The following is a 17366-nucleotide window of genomic DNA, read 5'->3' as shown; positions in this document are numbered from 1 at the left end:
TGGTGTGCATACCAGGCCTAACAAGCCCATGTTCAGGTTACTTAAAGTGTGTTAAAAGGGTAGCCTCCTGCTCCACCGTCACCTTGCAGCTTGGCTGAAGTAGTCCTTAGTAGTGATTGGGAGTGTGTATGGAGATGGTGCTGGCAGTTCTTCCTGGCTGATGTACCAAGGGCAGGGAGATAATTATTTTGGTTTGGAATAAAAGGCTGTAATTTTGTATATGACCTCTCTAAACATTCAAGGTCTAGAGCCTACCATATTGAAGGAGCACTCTGTGGGCAGTTTGCATCAATCTAATTCTGAGACATGCCTGTGTTTTTTCATCTCCCAAAGTAGTCATTGGTATTACTATTGCCAATTTGTAGGTCTGGGAGACTTCTCCTAACTTGATCTTCACCGGAATGATATGCTTTAGTGCTTGCTCAGTAGTTTTAACAAAACAAAGTGAGGTTGTTGATTCATATATTGTAATTTACTGTTCTCTTCAAGTGAGTATTAATAGTGAAAAGCTAGGAAATATAAGATACTGAACAGCAGAAAGCTTGCTAAAAAGGAAACTCAGCTAGATGTTACTGACAACAGCTGTGAGTAATTGGTGTCACTTAACACTATTTCTTTGTAAATGTAGACAAGAGAAAATTAACACCATTTCAAAAATTGTGTTCGACCTGTTATGACTGCAGACTGGTTAGAATTGCGAGAAGAATTTGGAGATCTCTGGCTCAAATTTCCCACCAAGGTGATGTTGCATTCAGACAGATGCACTATTGACTTTTGGGAGATCCAGGACAGGAGAAAAGGATCCTGAAAAGGATCCACTACTTCACACAGTGCATAGCTCATTTATCAAATTTGCTGCTGTTATAAGCTGAGGGGATGGCCAGCAACTTAGATAGCCTTATCGTCTATAAATTAATGTAGCCCTCATGCTAACTCCAGGGTCAGAGGTAGAAGTAGTTGCTGGCCAACAAACAGTGTAAGAGCTATTGGCATGCCCTGTTTGTGGGCTTCCTAGAAGCATCTGGTTGACCACTGTGGGAAAGAGAATGCTAGACTAGACAGGCCTTTGGTCTGATCCAGCTGCGTTCTTATGATTCTTCAGTTTTACCACATTATACTGGGAACAACTTGCTGCTTAGGGCGTTTACAAGTTATGCCAAGGCTGCAATCCTAAGCAAATTTACTTAGAAGCAACCCCCATTGAAATATTAGGTCTTGCTTCAAGGGTAACATGGTCAGGAATGAGCTTTTACAATGCCATAAGCATAGACAGTGTTGACCTGTAGAGTTGCTGTTAAAGCATTGAGTGAAGCTGATCTTTTTCAATTCAGTTGTACATTCTAATTAGGGATCAGCAGAAAGAGTGAATTGTGGAAGACCTACACAATTCATTCCACAATGAGGGCCTGGTGTGTTTACTGGCCATTCACCAGACTGTGAATTTACCCTTCAAGGATGTGGGGCACTGCATCCCAGGAAGGTAGGAGAACAATCTAATAGGGAAAAGGAAAAAAAACAAACCTCCCCTTCCCTGGGTCAAAGGGCATCAGTTGGGTGGGGGAGCACAGCCAGAGGAGCTGTACTCCCTCTTACCCCAAGGTCTCTGATCAACAAGGGAGTGTTGTTTCACCTACCCCTTGCAGGATCAGAAATATTTAGGATGGAGGAGGCAGAACTTCCACCCTTCACTTCCCTGTATTTTTGGAGTGGGCCCAGAACTTACTAGAAAGCAGTAGTCTCAGGCCCAATCTGGAGATGCTTCTCCTCCTGCTAGAAACTGTAGTTCTTGCTTGGATTTTGGTGGAAATGGAACTCTGCCCCATGCCTAATCCTGACCTATGTAGCATATTCACTTACAGATGCAAGACACACAGTAGATCGAAGTGTTTGCAAACAAAACATCTTAATCTTCTTTTCTAATATCTGCTATGTCCTTCTGGAAGTGTTGGTCTTCTAGCAATTGTGGGTAAAGGCTTGATAGTTGCTATCTCATTGGTCCAGACAACTGTTGTAGAAACACAGGTACTTTAAATCAGTGTCATGAGATTCTGATTGTTCTAGGGTACTCTCTCATTGTATTCTCAGCACTTTTCTCCATCTTGGTCAGCTGATTTAGTGAAGAAATCTGGTACAGAAAAGGAACTTCTCAAGGCATGATAGTTACAGCAAAAGCCAAAGTGAAACTTGAACCTATGTAAAGCATAAGCAGGATCTTAAACTCTTTAGGTGACCAAAAAACAAGGTGGTGTTGCTTAGGAAATTTTAAAAGAACATGGTCATCCCATCCCCCCAGTATTCTGGGTGTAAATATAAAATTATTTATTTTTGGTTCATTGAGGGCGGGGGGGGGGATGTAAGAATTAGTCATCAGTTCAGTCATTAAGGCAGTCATCTTAAGAATATTTATAGGGCATTTAAACTTTGTTGAATCAAGACAACCACTTTCCAATTGAGCTGTATAATCTACCTTCTACTGGCCATGTGCTGTAAATATGAGCATCTCTCAACCTTGTGTACTGTTCAGGAGGAAATATGTAATAAACTAGTTACTGGAGGACACAAGCGTGTGGAACTCTAGTGTGGAACTCAGGACTGGCACTAAATCTACTGCATTTCCTGTCTCATGGAGGAGACTCCATGTGAATTGGCATTAGGCTTTGTGAAGCTTCTGGGTGGAATTGAACTCTGGAGTGTTGACACAGCAGTTTTTGGAACTGGGACAATTTCCCCTGTTATCTTTCTGATAAATTGATATCCATCTTATAAATTGATACCTGACCAATATTTTGCAGTAGTTGTTTTTCACTAGACAAATGTCAGTCCTATTCCCTGATCAACAGACCATAACTGCATCCTGGCTTGCCTGCTGCTACTGGCCATTGGAAGTCATGTAATGTGCATCTCTTCAGCTGCAGTGTCCTAGTCAGATATACATGTAGTGCTATGTTTGCTGCCCACCCGGCTTTCTTGTTCATTGGCCTTGAAGGGCCAGTAGTTGGGCAAAAAGAGTGAGTTATGTGTCCAGCCCCCATTAAAACCCACAGTTCAGTTGAAATGATCTTCACGTTGCGTTCTGACTTGAAACAGCTAGAACCAGGTCTCTAGATTAGGAGGGGATGAGCATGTACAGTGGGCAAGAAGAAGAGGCAGAAGAAATTTAGGTGGGTGGAGAAGATGATATGGCCTATTGTTGGATTATTTGATGGTTGTTTCCCCCTCAAACCATGCTGCCGGAGTTTGGATGATAACAACAAGCCATGCCCAGGACATGCCACTGATCTAAATAAGCCACTGTCACTTGTGTTGATCATGTGAATTGGGTCAATCTGTGCCTGAATTATTCCCAAGGCTCTTCTGATAGGTCAGGCACCAGTAATATAAACAATTTATGTGTGGGTTTACCAGTATTGAAGCTGTTTAATACTTCAACTGGTTGAAATATAGCTGCTGGGCTGTTTACTCAAGCTTACCATGGTGATCCCATCTCTTTAATCGTGACACATACGCATCGACTTCAAGTTTTTTTTCCTGGCACAGTTCAGAGTGCTGCTGCTGATCTTTAAAGATCTGGGACAAACTTGGATATGTGAACAACCAGAGTTTGCCCTGAATTTAAGATAATCCTCTGAGGTCTTTATTCAGATACCTCAGTCTTGGGAGTTGGGAGTTTTTTCTTTGGTGGCACCCGGACTTTGGAATCCCCTTGCCTGAACCTCCCATTATTATAATTTTAGGTGCCAGATTAACAGCACAATCCTATGCAGGTCTACTCAGAAGTAAGTCCCATTGAACTCAATGGTACTTACTCACAGGTAAGTGTGTATAGGATTGCAGCCTGTCCTATTTACCCAAGCTTTTAATCAGTGTTTTTTTTACTTACCCAGTACTACTGCGTTTTATGAAACAATATTGCTGCTTTATTCTTGTATGATTGTGCATAACATGTTTTTATCATGACTTCTACTGTTTATTGTAAAGTGCCTTGAGGAATTTTATTCTTAGAAAAATATTTTTAAATGAATTTGTATTAAAAGTTGCATCTTCTAGAAAGTGTCTGGCATAGTTCTCTAAAGCTATCTCACTACTGGCCTCATTCTTTTAAAGTTATTAATCTTGACTTACAGATTTTGGCTATTCTATTTGTTCTTCAGTTGTGTTCTGGGAAGCACCACTGGTCTGTGGTACATTTTCAGGTGGGCCTGAGACTATAACAAAAATAATAAAAGGGTTTCTTTGAAATTTCCACTATACACTGAAGAAGCAACTCTTTTATTTTAAAATATGCATTTACCCACATTCATTGGTAGGCACCTTTTCTTACTCTTGTCTTACCCTCTCCTCTCTCTGTTTTCCACCTCTCAGATTTTCTTTTACTCTTAAGCCATCATGTACATGTAAAAATAATGAATAAAAGTTCAACTTAAGCTTCCTTTTTGAGTAGTGCAGGCACTTGAAGGGGAAGCTTCAAAGAAACCACTGCTGTGTGTGCATGGGTTGCCCCCAAGTGCACACAGAGTGTTGCTGATTGGGTGACTAGAAATGCAGCACTTAAGTTTCCATTCAGAAGCCTTTCAATTATCCTCCCATGTTATTGCCTAAAGGTAAGAAAATGTGGTGGTCTGAGAAGAACAAGTGTATATGAACAGTGCTTTTCAATATAGCAAAGGGTGCACTGGGTTAACTTATTCAGTGCCAAAAAAATGAGTGATGGGAAACATCAGCCAGAGTCTGCATCTTGAATGACAAATGGTGGGGCAAATCATTACTGTTCACTTGGTTGCTTGTAACACAGTGATGGCTATGCCACTGTGGGCTTTGTTAAATAAATTGGTGCCTTGCAAATAAAGCAGGGAGGGAAATACTGGAATTTATGTAGGATGACATCAGGTCCAAAATTGGGGCCACTCCTGTCTTTAGTTAGCCAGCATCTTGTTCTTACGTTACCTTGGTGGTGTGGGAGTTGCTCAGTGCTTCTTGATCAGTAAGGTGTGGATCCTCCCTGTTCCAGTTTTACCACACTTTCTTGGGGGATTGATTGGGTCATGGGGAGAAGTTACATCATGGGCTCCTCCCCTGTGGTCCTGAATGTCTCAAAGCAGCGCAGGTGGGATCACTGGCTCATTGGCTCAGGATCTCAAAAGAACCTGCTACAAAAACATGATTGCTAAGTTTCCTCTTGACTTCCTTTCTTTTCTCACCCCAAAGCCCTCCTAAAACAACAGTGAGTCTGCAAGCCAGAATCACAAGCGATAAAACACTGGTGAGGAATGCAGTAGATCTGGCTGTAAAACAATGGTAATTTAGGGAAAAGATATTAATCTAAAGAAAAGCTGTTTGGAGAGCAAGTGGCTATGCAGCTGTCCTTCAGAGTTATAGAATCTTGCAAGGTTACACATGGAGCTCTACTAATTGCAGATGACATCATGTTTAACATTTACAGTAAAGCTGAGATTCTGCTCTCAAAAATGGCAAATGGGGCTTCCATTCAGCCTCTGATGCTTAACTATGATTATGTTATGTAGCTGGAAGTAATGTAATAATTACTGCATTCCACCCCCCTCCCAGCTGTCAGCTGGTGCTTGGGGAGCTTTACAAAACAAAACACACTCAGTACCCTGGGTGTCTCCATAAACTAATAACATATTAAAACACACTTTTGAGAGGGGAAGAAAGGAAAGGGTAATTTAACAGTAGATCCCTAAAAGCATGTGGTAATGATGACTATCTGAAGAAGGCACATTCTACGCTAGGTGCCTGCCAACTTAAAGTGCAGTGGTGGGATCTCTAAAAGTGCACAGTGTCTGAGCATAGCCCCAAGGATAAGGTCCCAGGAGCAGCTTGAACACAGGCAGAGCTCCTTGAAAACCCAACAAAACAGGCTTTCCCTAAATGCAGCCATCATAAAGTACACAAGGTAAGTTTAATAGGAATACATCTGCTTTAACCAGTGTTTCCAGACTTTGTACCATCCATTAACCCTTTCTCTGTCTGCTCAAGAATAACAGCATGTAAGCCATAGAACCCTGTGTATTGCAGAGGATTCTGGGACATACTCTAGGACGCCCTGTCCATGAGGAAATTGGCCCTTCTGTCAATTTGCTCATACAAGAAGGCCTTTATAACAAGAGGCTTAAGAAAAATCAAGGGCCATTGTCAATGAGGCATTGACCACTGTTGCAAGGCCAGTCTAGGACAAGCGAAGATGTAAATTGCACAGCCAAAGTAACCTTAAATGTATGAAGGGGGGAGATGGAACAGGGAACTGTAGTCAATTGACAGACGTGGACTTGGGAGAGCCAGATTCAAATGCCTGCTCAGCAATGATATTCACTACGTGGCCTTGAACAAGTTGTTTTGCCTTGGTCTAACCTACCTAACAGGGTTGTTTTGAGGATAAAATGGGATGGCTATGTATTTCCTCTTCTGGGCTCTTTAGAGGAAGGGTGAGATACAGCCTTTAACATATAAATGGCTTGCTCTATGTTTCATTTCCACTTCAAAATTTCTGTTTTACTATCTGTGGGGTAAACATCAATAGAATACTAGTGTAACATAGCTGTCAAAGTGTGATGTAGCCCTTTGTTCATTTGGGTTGTGGACACAAGACTGCAACCCAAACTGCAACTGAAAGGTCTGTTGCTAAACTTTAGTATTTTTATCATCAGGTTCTTCAGTTGCAGTCTGAGTCCAAGGCTGTCATACCTGGAGGGCAAGAAATTAAAACTCAGAAGTTCAGATATCAAAATTTCCCAAGCCCCAGTTAAGTTTTTCATGTTCGAGGCTGGCTATTTTGAAATGCTGTGTACAATAAGGGAACATGACTAACAACTGTAGTTTGGTATTTGCTTTATTAAAAAATAATATAAATGAACTCTGAGGAGTTAGGTATTTTAAAAACAGGTGGGGGACATTGTATGGAGTTCAAATGCTTGCTGAGATTAATATTTGTGCTAATATATATATAATGTGAAGTGTTTACTGAGGACTATAGCATTACAGTTATACTGACAATCTTTCATATTGTGTTTTGTGTATTATTAAAGTAACAGGTTTTGTGTTTTAAATGAGTATTGGCAGAATAGTTAAATTGTATTATAGGTTATTTCTCAGATTCTCCAGTGTGAGGTGGATTCCCAGAAACTGTGAACCTCTATCATAAAAGCATAGTCTTGAATATTAATTTGATCTAGCTAGTGATCTGTGGTTGGATCTAGGATCTGCCTTCCACTGACAGAAGGGCTCCACTCACGGAAGGGGCATCGGCCTGATTTTGGGGGATTTTCCCCCGCCCACACCACAGCACACCCCATTTAGGAGGGTCCCCTTACACTCTGGCAACGTTCACACAACACGCTAACCCACACTCAATGGTGAGTGGGTGTTGTTGTTGTTGAAACATGGGTTAGCATGTTGTCTGAACCTAGGACATTTTCCACAGGGTGGCTTGTTAACCATGCAATATGGCATATTTGTCTTGAACAAGCCACCTTGAGAACCCATGGTTTCTTGGGTTGTTCAGGATGGTTAACAAGCCAGCCTGTGGAAAATGTCCTGGGTTCAAACAACACACTAGCTGACAGTTCAGCAAACAACCCATGGTTCAACAACAACCCACACTCAACCACTGAGTGTGGGTTAGTGTGTTGTGTGACCAACACCTGTGTAGGATTTTCAGGGGGCTGGAGGGGCTGCTGTGGAAAGGAGGAGTGGGGAAGTCCATTTTCATCATCCTAAGTGCATGTACCCAAGTCTGGATCCAATCCATGTTGTATTCAGGAAAGCCATTATTTAGAAGAGTGAGTTAATGTGCGATAACATGTAGGGTCCCTGTGCAATTAAACCATAGGTAACTTGATGAGACTGAGAATAAAGTGGACTTGTCAGCAGATGAATGCACTGAAGCACTAATGCATTGGGTTCTTGATGCTAGGCAGGGCTATGTTAATGCCAACTCTACAGTAAACCCAGCTGAGACTCCTATTTATAACAGTCTTTACAGAAATACAGCAGGCAATCATGCTTTCTACCAGACTGACTGTTATATCCTGGACTGGTATCTACTTGCTCTGACACAGGTAAAGAGTGTCTGAAATTAGGAGCTTGAATTTAGATTGGCCAGGAAGCGAGTCTTTAGGGAAGCTTCCTCCTTATCTAGTTGAATGCTTCTTTAGTACAACTAGGGTTGGGCCAGAGTCTGAGGGCCAAAACAAATGTGATGTTAAATGCATAAACACATTAATATAGGGTTTATAGGGAAAAAACCATAGCCTTGGGGGCTCAGAGGAGGATTGGGACCATAGGGAATGTGGATTTAACTCCGCCCCCAGCTGCTATTAGCTTCCCCTCCAGGGGCTAATAGCATCTTTTGGAGTAGGGTGGGGGGTTCTTTGGATGTCAGGTTTGGTCTTGGGGAAGGGTTAAAAAACCCTCTGTGCATACCATGGTGCTGATACTGCACCCCCCTCTCCGCAGCTGCTGTTAAAGGAAAAAATACACATCAAATGCATTGATGCACTTAATGTCTCATTTGTTTGGGCCCTGAGAGACAGTGTGAGAAGGATCCCATGTCAGCATGGGTTCTTTGCATCTTTCGTACACATGGATGAATCATGCATGCTGATTGATAATAATACTTAGCTTTTATATAGTACCTACCCAGTGTTCAAGGCACTTTGCTTTACCATATCCCCCGTAGTTCTCTCACTCTGTAGTTCAGCTGACAAGGAGAAAGGTGTGGATTGTCTGTGGATGTTCTGTGACTGGGAATTAGATGTATTAAATCTATATTCAAGGCTAGGGGAGGAGGCAATTAAAAGTGCAGAGGCAAACACATACTTGAAGCAGAATCCATGAACAATGTATAGCATTAAAGTACTATGTAAGTCCTTGGCAAATTCGGAATCTGTTCCCTTCCCCCATGCCCACCCTGAAAGTGTTTTTGTGGTGTGAAATGGAAAGTGTGCTGTTTGTGTTCTGTCAGCTTGTCCCTGTTCGCCACAATACTGAACTGCCAAGTTGCTCAACAAACCTCTGAGAACTTCAGTGAAGCTGTCCTTTATTAGGGTGCTAATTTTAAACTCTGCAGGCTCTATTTGAGGTTTGGCAAGTCAGTGAATCATTCACACAGTTCATCTGCAGAACTTCTGTCTTGGTCTTGGTGGGCAATGCATCTTATTTACATTTCTATTAAGACTTCCATTTTTATCTGTTGTGAGTGCAACATCAGATACTTTGGCCTAAGTGCTCTTTCTTCATTGCTGTAAAGGAGAAAGGAATTTCCAAGATTTGCCCATAGCCCTAATTTTATTGAGAAACACTTTTAAAATGCCTTTTAGTTCTTATCAGGATTCTAAGGAGACACTTGAATCCTTCATACTTGAAACGTTTCTGAAAAATAAGTTTGCAAAGAATTCTTCATAGCAGAAGACACTTGGTTTAAGCCATTTTTAATACTTGCCATGAAATACATTTTGATTCTTGGGTATGCAAGAATCCTGATATTTTCATCTTGTTTCTGAAGGCACAACTGAATGACATGTGTTTTTAACTATATATGCAATTACAAGCTTTCTAGTTTTCTCTGATTGCATTTTACCAACTAAGCAACAGTGTGCTGTAAAATCTAAGAAGAATGGGATTATGGACAGTTCATAGTTCCATTTTCTTGCATCAGCCATAACTGTCTGAAATGTCACATTAGCTATATACTACAAATGTGCTGAACTTAATATTTAGAACTAGAAATTAAAATAGTTCACTCGACAATGAAGTATTCAGTGTAGCCTCCTGAACTCATTCCAAGAGATGCAAACCAGTAACAGCACTTGAAAATATAATATAAAAAATAAAGTTTTGCAGTTTACAGATCATTAACACAGTGGCTTCCAGTTTGTTTCCAAGCCCAATTCAAGGTACTAGTTCTTACTTAATGAAGTCCTAAATGGCTTGGGGCCAGGCTATCTGAAATACCACCTCCTCCCATATGAACTTGTAATCTGCAGTCATCATCTGAGGCCCTGTTCCATGTCCCACCTCCTAAAGAACTGAGGTTGGTGGGCATGTGAGGGCCTTTTGTGTAGCTGCACCCCAGTTGTGGAACGCCCTCCACAGGAAGTCTGAGTTAGCTCTTTCTTCATTCTTTAGAAGGTTGGTTAAGACGAGACTGTTTAGCCAAGCTTCTGATACTTAACAGCACTCTCTAATTTGTAGTGATCCCTGTCTTTTTAATTGCCTGTTCTGTTTTGTTTTTAATTGTATATCTCAAGCACTCATTGAGTGGAGAGGCAACTTAAAAATCCACTGAAATAAAATACTAAATCCCAGCCTTTGGAGAGTGATGTAAAACTAACCAGTACTAGTTTAATTATGGGTTCTGTAAGTCAGTCCAGATAGAAAGATGATAATCCAAAAGATGCTCATATTTTAGGGGGCTTGCAGGGAAGCAGAGTTCCATAATTATGGAGTTGATACTAAGGAGAATGTTCTCTCCATCATGAAGATGCCTCCTATGTAGTCAAAAGGCTGCTATCGGTTGATATTACCAGTTGCAATGGAAGATAGGGGATGGAGGCAATATTTTGGGTGTCTAGAACAGCCTTATAGTTTAGCCCTTGTCTGGTTTCCATTGGCTGTCAAAAATTTTGTGGAGGTGAGTAGGTTGTATTGGTGAAGATGAGTAGGACTGCTTCCCTCTCCCCTAAACAGAGCAAGAATCTTCTTAACTGTACAGGAGCTCTCCAATCCCAGCCTCTTCCCTACAGGGAGAAGGGGAGCTGTGCTGGCAACTTTGGTGGCAGTAGGTGGGGCAGGAAACAGCAACAGTTACCTGCAGAACTTGCAGTCTATGCTAAGCTGCATGTGCAGCTCAAGCCCCAGGAGGACAGGTAGCACTGCATCCAAGCACCACCTCCTTGCCCTGGGCCAGCCCCATGCAATCAGTGTGTTACCTGGGCAAAGGAGGAGGAATACATTTCTGACTCCTTCCATCTCCAGTAGTTCCAAATTCCTAACCCTGCTGCTGTTTTTTCTTCTCTTGTTTCTAGGTGGGTGTGTGGGGGAATCAGTGGAGACACAAGGGACTGGGGAGCGGGGGTCTGTAAAGTAAAAGTGCATGTGCAAGAGAGGGAGGTTGGTTTGGCCAGTATATAAAGTTGGATTATTGGGGAAGGGGAATGAAAATAAGCCATTATTTTCCATCTCTTACCATCTCTGGCAGCCCCAGAGAAGCTTCACTGTCCCTCCAGGGGGAGGAGGAAGGTAAAAGAAGTCACCGAGCCTTCATTACCACTCCAATAGCGTGAGCAATGGGTGGTTGCAGCACTAAGCAGCAGCCTAGCCAAGCCATAGTCACGCAGGCACTCTTGGAGGTGGCTGGCAGCATCTGTCCCATCACCATGTCACTAGCCCCTTTTCTTAGTTGTTGTCTTCCTCATGCAGCAGGCTCATTCAACTATGCAAACTATTCTCCACCCCTGCCTTCACCACCACCATTTCTGGGTTTGCCTTTTTCTTCCCTGGTTACCTTGTTTGTAGGTGAGGGTGAACAAACAAATCAGTGATGATGCGAAGAGAAGTACTGAGATCTCTGGCTTAGCGGTGTCTAAAGGTGGATTATTGAAGGGAAGAATGAAACATGAGTTGCCAAAGTGGGGTGCTGAGTAAATCTATTAGACAAATCTCTGTGAATTTGTACACGTGCACAAATCTGGAACCCTGAACAAAAACATTTCTGGGGGATGAAAATACACACTGAAACATTTTGTCTAGCTTTGCGGGGGGGGGGGGGGCATATCCCATGACTTGTTCCATGAAGCTTCTGTGAAGTGGAGAAAAGTTGACTAGCTTCTGCTTCTCATTCTCTGTGCTTTAAAATGACTAGGTGCAATCATATACATCTCTGCTCAGAAGTTAAGCCCCATTAAGTTCAGCGGGGCTTACCTTGAGGCAATGGGGTATAGGATTACAACCTATAATCCTATTTATAGACCATACCTATAAATCCTATTTATAGTCTATACCTATAAATAGGTATATGTGGGAAGATAGGTTAGCGAAATTCTTCTCATCTTTGACTGGGATTAGCTTGCATGCATTCTCTGCATGCTTACTTGGGGGTAAGCACCATTGAACTCAGTGTGACTTCCCAAAAGAGAAAGTAATAGCATTCAAACAAAAAACAAGGATTTTATGTGGGAGAAAATAATACATTCGAATATGTGGGACTCACTGTCAGTTTTAAATACCAGGCAAGGGTATGTGTGTGTGAGTGTTATGACTGAACTATGTTGAGGAGGAGGATACCTATTGCTTGCTTTCAGGACAGAGCAGAAAGAGTTCCTTGCTTGTGTCAGACAGATTCCCATGTCATATAAGAGGATTCAGAGCGGAAAGGGCAGCTACACAGGCACAATAGTGGCAAAGGTATCAACAACGCAACAAAACAAACATGAATGCTGCCATTTTTATCAAGAGGAGGGACAGTGAAACTGTGAAGCCCTTGGTGACCAGGATTCAGTTGAAAATGTTATTTTACCATCTGCTGTAAAAGAAAGCATACAATTTTGATTCAAATCTGGGTTAAGAAGATAACTGTAGTACTGACAGTTGCCATAGAAGTGACAAGAAAATCTGTTGGACCTAGAAAAACTCAAAAATAATGGCTTTCACAGTTCTTGCGGTTAGAAATAAGCAAGGAACAGAACACACTCATCTGCTCCACTTGCGAGAACAATCCTACTCATGATAAATCATCCAAATAAGCAACTGGTTACACTGGTCCGTCTAAACTGGAGATTCTCAAGCATCATGAAAGTAGTCAAGCTTGAAAGCATAAGAAGCTAAGGGAAGATCTGCTGATGTTCCTCTAGCAACATGTATGGTGAAAATGTTCCACAATTTGTTAAAAGAAAAAATCAGTGCAGCTTATTACGTTGCTTTTCATTGTAAACTACGAAGGTATCAATCCTGTGGCCACTAGACAGTGTCTAGACAGCCATAGGATTTTTTGGTTTCTGGGAACCGAGCTTGGAGGCCGAGCCAAGCTCGGCTCCCAGAAACCTCACTTCCCACTCCCTGCCCTGCTGCCTCATAGGCAGAGCAGTTCGTCTCTGTCTCCATGCTCGTAACTGCAGCACAAAGTGGGCAAAAGGGGGGTGTTCCCAGGGGAGGGGAGGAGACCACAGAAGTGTCGTTACGATGTTTCCTATTTTAGTGCTGTACAGCCTCCCCCCCCCCCTGCACCTCTCCCTCTGAGGTCCCCAGCTAGACAGCCAAAATCAGCTGTCTGGCCACAAATGCAGGGTGGCCGGAGTGCTGAGAAGATCCCCTTCGTATTCCTCCCGCCCTGCATTGGATAGTCAGCTGTCTCCGAGTTTGGAAGTGGCCAACTATCCATAGGATTGCGCCCTAAATGATTCTGAAAACATAGAACTTTTATCAAAACCTGGAGCTATAATCAAAGAAATATACAAACAGAGCAGCTTTCACACTTTTCATAAAGAGCATTTAACACACTGCACAAGGAAATAGTGTATGATATGTGCGAATCATCTTCTATCAACATTTTTCTAGATAATTCTGCAGATTCCTCAAATCAGTCATGTGCTGTGTTAGACATATAAAAACTGAAGTAAAAGGATCCTTTATTTGTGTGGCACACCTGTCCAGTAAACAGTGGTAATTGTACAGTGAAACAGCTGGTAATTACCTTGCAACAGCAGTGTACAGCCACTACAAACACGAGTTTCTGATGTGCAAAATAGTTGATTTGGACATGTGACAACTGGAAGGTGCCACTTGAGCAAACATAACACAGTGCTATCCTGCATTTCATCGTGTATACAATAGATTCCCGGTAGATATGCAATGATGCTATGCTTGAAATGGTATGTTCTCCCTTCAGGTGGAACAACATTTCAGGATTATATGCATGATAATTTCATCCTATGGTAGTCAGTCAAAGTACGTAGTAGACTTATGGCTTTATGGGTGGGAGTAGTAACTCACTATCCTGAAACTGTTTGTATTATCGCTGCTGGAATATTTAGAACTAACATGAGATCCTGCTGAAAAATGACATAACGTGGAACTACCCTGCAGAATTTGGAGCTATGAATGTTATAAGAGTGGAAGCTTTTCTACAGCAGTTCCCACGGTAATATACTGCTGGCTATTTACTATAATAGACTGTACTATTTCCTCACAGTAATATATTGCAGCAACATCTTCAAAACAACCTGTGTGTTTTGCATTTTCAGTTTATGGTAACTGTTTTTTTCATTTTGGACAATACTTTTTCAGAGAAGTGACTCATAAGTGAATATGAATAAATAAGAATCAGAATAGTTGAGCACATTGAATGGTTGAATACTTTTAAAAACTAGTCTTCCCATGATTGGCAAATTCAAATTTTTAGACGCTAGTGTCAAATGTGTAGCCATCCGGATCATAAGTTATTGGTCATTTTTCTAACACTGTTCTTTATTAAGCATGTACTACTGCTATTTCATCCAGATTTAAGTTTGTGTAGCCTGTAACACTGTGTGATATAGACCACTTTAATTTCTTTTCTATAGTGAGCATAATAAAATATTTCGCATCTAGTAAACACATGAAGATTTATTGACCTATGGTAGACTTTCTGAGAAACTACCAAGGTTAATAGTAGCGTAAGAGGTCCTTAAAAAAAATAAAAAGTACACCTTTTTGGATTCTATTACTGGGTATATTTCCCAGGAATATATGCTGCACAAAGCTTTCCTTGGATGAATGTGAGCTGCAGCAGAGCTCAGGTGTGCTTTCCTTCTTTCAGGTGAAAACTTCTTAGTAGACTAGCTAGTTGTCCTTCTGGACTTGATAGTTCCTTTTACTATGGCAACAGTATCCAGTTGATGCTGGGACAGGTAAATGAGATTGCTCTGTTCTTTTTGAATAACTGGTCCAGTAAAATGCATCTTGCCACCACTTAGGCCTCTGATGCTGCAGTCATCATTTTGGGCTTTATAGTATGTTTTATTGTGCTGTATTTTAGAGTTCGGAAATTTGACAACTGCCCAGAAAGCTTTGGCTACTGGGCAGTATAGAAATGTAAAGAACGACTGAGTGAACATGGCAATAATATTTGGTTTCCTTTCAAAAGTTCTCTTATGTAGAAATGCTATAAGTCATCTCCCTTTCAGAGTGCCACCAACCCTACACTTGAACTGTTTCACTCTAATGCTGACCTGATCTGACCAGCTTCTGACCCAACAAGCCAAATGCAGCCCACTAGGGGCTTGTTAAATCTTCTGTTTTGCTGCCTGCTAGTGACTGGGAAAACAGGCAAGTTGTTGAGCTTAGAGGTCAGAATATGTTGCCTGGCTGTATCTGTTCTTTTTGGTTACAAGTTGTACAGGCCTGATTTAATGTAAGTATACATTTTTCATACAGAATGAATAGTGTTTCTTAGCATCCAGCGTGAAATTCAGAGAGTTTTCCCCATCTATATATTGAGAGGATAATAGCATCTCTTATGGGACTCACTATTCCTCTTGAATTTTAGTAAAGGTCTAACTTATAGTGTTTTCCAGGTATAATATCACCATATACTTAGTGTCAATAGTTGAGTTTATGCTATTGCTTGTACACATGTTGAGCACCAGCATACGAAAGCAATTTTGCTACTCATCGATAATTAAGAGTTTCATCTATGTTTCAACCAAGTAGAAGGCTTGAAGTTTTTAGAATAGCCAGCATTTTAGGGATGTCCAACTTCATCTGAAGCTGGAAACTCTAATCATGACAACAGGTCTTCCTGTACTTGCAGTTCTGCAGCTTTGTTTAAGAGCTTGCTGGCTCCAACTTTCATGATGCTTGGAAATCTGACCCCTGTGGATCCTCTCTTGAACTGGTAATATCTGGGCTTTGCATACATAAGTTCTCCCCTCTCAGTGAAACCTGAACACTGGGATTAAAAGGGGAACTTGTACTTCTAAAAGATTTTGCCATTGGTTTCTTCAGACAAGTGTACACTGAAGTGACCTCCATGGACTGGCATGCAGCTTGTTCCTCAGAATAAAATTAGTCACAAGTAGTTAAGTAACACTTTAATGCCCCTTTTAGAAGGTCAAGGAAATTATTAAGTGAGGAGTGTTAACATGGTCGCTACTGTATTCAGATATCAGAATACAGAGTGAATCCCAGTATAGTGAATCCAAACTATCCCAGTATAGTTTGGAGAAAGGCAAATGAATTTTGGTGCATGGTGTTTTCCTGTCATTTGGCTTAAAGGATTCCTTAAAATGAATTAAATGTGAGGGAAATGTAAACTAAAGTGGGTCCTTACCTTGAACTCAAGGTCAGGCTTGTAAATAGCCTCTTGTCTGTAGAGATATGAAGGCCTTGAGGTGAGGGGATGGCAAGCAGACTGGAAAAATTTGGGAAGCATTTTATTTCCCCAACATAATTTTTTCAGCAGAAAAATTGGAAACTGGGGAACACTGAAAAAAGTCCTCTTTTCTCTTTTTTGGAATGAGTGAAATGCTTTTTACGATAAGGTTTTACTCATTAAAATGTGTAGTGTGAAAACATTTATGTAAGACAATCTGCAGCATTAGAAAAAAATATTCCTGTATGTACATTTTTAGTGTTCTAAAGTTTAACTTGACATCCAACTATGCTATTAGTCTTTAGTACCATGACGTTTTCTCTCCAAGTAACATATTTCTTTCGTTTCCTACAAAATTTATGGTTTCTACTTTCAACATTTATTTTTTCCTACTTGTCAGATGGCAATCACATGTGCTCAGGTAGTATAGGATGTAGCCATTTGCATCTCTCCCTAATATAAAGTATATTTACAAATTTGCTTATACACAACTAAGGCACTTATACTTTTGGGGTTACGATCCTGTGTATGCTTACCTGGGAGTAAGTTAAACTAAACAGAGTAGGTCTGTCTTATGAGTAAACATGCATAGGATTCTTTTATGTAAGTTGCCTTGGGAGAGTCTCTACAATAAAAGGCAGCGTAGAAAAATATTTAAATAGGTAAATAAAATTGTACTGTAAACTTCATAAATATGCCAGATAGAATAACATGTAAGTTACATAAGCTCTAAATGATGGATTTTATGTTCAGGCAGTAAAATACAGTCAGGGCCAGAAATATTGGAACAAGGATAACTGTTTTGGCAGTTGGCCTCTGTACACCACTACATTGAAGTTGAAAGGAAACACACCCAGATGGGAGCGAAGTCAGGACTTTCAGCTGTAATTCAAGGGGGTTGACAAAAGTGGGGCACTAACCATTCAGCAAGGACAGCCAGTGGCATACACCCCCCCCCCATCATTGGTGGCTCATAAGTAATGGAACAAATGGCTGACAAGCA

At 41.2% G+C, this 17366-nt stretch overlaps 1 protein-coding gene and 1 long non-coding RNA gene across 2 annotated transcripts in view; one reads left to right on the top strand and one right to left on the bottom strand.

Moving 5' to 3' along the window:
- Positions 1-17366, top strand: part of UBE2D1 (ubiquitin conjugating enzyme E2 D1) — a 43034-nt gene that overhangs the window by 1215 nt on the left and 24453 nt on the right. The gene's annotated exons all lie outside the window — the stretch shown is intronic.
- LOC146350769 (uncharacterized) overlaps positions 456-17366 on the bottom strand; it is a 44281-nt gene continuing 27370 nt past the window's right edge. The window contains exons 3-4 of the long non-coding RNA XR_014789395.1: positions 8656-8759; positions 456-2125 (exon numbers count right to left, since the gene is read on the bottom strand). This is a non-coding gene — a long non-coding RNA (uncharacterized LOC146350769). The remainder of the gene's footprint in view (positions 2126-8655; positions 8760-17366) is intronic.

Source organism: Heloderma suspectum, chromosome 3 (assembly GCF_057233095.1).
Source record: "Heloderma suspectum isolate Gila_16-S chromosome 3, 16-S_ref, whole genome shotgun sequence".
Classification (NCBI taxonomy): Eukaryota; Metazoa; Chordata; class Lepidosauria; order Squamata; family Helodermatidae; genus Heloderma; species Heloderma suspectum.
Note: the sequence above shows the minus strand (reverse complement) of the source record. Positions and strands in the feature narration are given on the sequence as shown.